Source organism: Cryptomeria japonica, chromosome 2 (genome assembly GCF_030272615.1).
Source record: "Cryptomeria japonica chromosome 2, Sugi_1.0, whole genome shotgun sequence".
Taxonomy (NCBI): domain Eukaryota; kingdom Viridiplantae; phylum Streptophyta; class Pinopsida; order Cupressales; family Cupressaceae; genus Cryptomeria; species Cryptomeria japonica.
Genome location: NC_081406.1, coordinates 158,260,596 through 158,262,418, shown reverse-complemented (window position 1 = coordinate 158,262,418; position 1,823 = coordinate 158,260,596).

Genomic DNA, 1,823 nt, shown 5'->3' with positions numbered 1-1,823 from the left:
CTTCTCTATAAGAACTTTGTACAATAGATTTGTTAGGTTATATTTATTTTTATAATAAGCATTGTGGTTACTTTTATTTACTATTTTAGGGTTAGTTCAAGTTAATTTTTACGTTAGGGTTAGTTCAAGTTAATTTTAGGGGTTAGTTCAAGTTAATTTTATGATACAATTTAATACCTTTTAGAATAGGAACATTAATTTAAATAATATTTATATCTCATATATAAATAAAATTCTTCTATGATGGTATAGGAAACTCTGAATTTTAGTATATAAAAAATTTAGAACTCAAATTGAGATGTTGGACATTAAAAGTTTAATTTATCATGATATGGAATCAAGAGTTAACAAAAGTGATGAAAGAAAGTGAGAACAAACCACGAAAAAGGAGTTGTATAGTTAGATATAGTCAATTTGTTGTAAATTATTATTTTATTTATTCATTACCTAGTATTCTATCAAAACTTATTTTATTTTATTATAATTTATTTTAGCTTATATTTATGCTAGAAAGCATATATAGGGCATGCAATTTTGTATTGTGCTTGTTGTTAGTTGCCATAAGATGTTTGTTATTGGTAGATTTGGAGTACCCTAGATCTTGTATAAATTCTATGATATATTCTCACAATAGTTATAAGAGCCTATAAGAGTAAGTTACTTCAAATCTTTAAAACAGCTATAACAAATATTAATACTATTGGTGTGAATATTTTTTTGTGCCTAGTAAGGTGTTGGACATATTAATTTACTTGTAGGGGACTTGGTTACAAGAATTAAGTTTACTTAGGTCCTAGGTGTTATTAATAGTTTAAGTCTTAGTTGTCTAGACAAGATCTTATCCACATCTTATCTTTATAGCTTTTATTTACTTTTAGTTACCTAGGCATTTAATAGTTGTGCCATGTTAGCTAGTCAAACTACATTACACATTTCCTTTATATGCAAGGCATCTAATTGCATATATTCAATAAATCAAATTTTCATCCATAATCAAGCAATCTATTATTTCCATTCTCTTTCGTGAAACATTATTTTTTTGTCTTCTAAGAATTTTGAGTTTGTTGAGGAGTCATCAATCAAATTCTACATGGTATCAAATCTCTAATTCTATATATTTTTTTTGAGATCAAAGGGACAATATTAAGCTTAAAAAATTTACTTCATGTAGACTAAGGTTTCAATGAACTCATAGTTGAATCTAGGGTGTCAAAGAAATTAATGTTTTCCTTTCATCTCATCCAATTTTATAAGTTTTTGTCAGATTAAAAGGGTTTCAAGTAAGGTTTGAAGCTAATAGGTCCAAGAGGTAGCTAAAATTTTGGAGCACTTTGGTCAATTATAACCATTCCATCATGTTCAAAAGTCCCAAAAGATTACAAATTGCTTATCGAATCATTAAAATTAATGATTTTTCTCTAGAGGGCATCAAGGTTTTCTGCAAGTTGTTAAAATCTATATGATCATATAGATCTACACCTGAATGTACTATATGGTCTATGTTAAAAAATATGTCCCCATATATTAGTAGAATATTCAAATATTTGCTAGATTTTCTATGCATTATTTGTGTAGTTTTGTATAGTTCTTATGTCATTAGTGCATCAAATGCACTTCTTTTCACATATAATACAAGAATCAAGTATGTTTGGTCGATTATAATGTGAATTTGTAAATTATTCTAATGAAAAAAAATATTTAACATTAATTAGGTTGAATTGCTTAGGTCCACCCATGAGAGCTTTTGTGTGAACACAAGAATCACATTTGTGTATAGTGGCTCCTTACAAGGCCTCTTTATCAAAGTGGCATGTAGGTTTCAC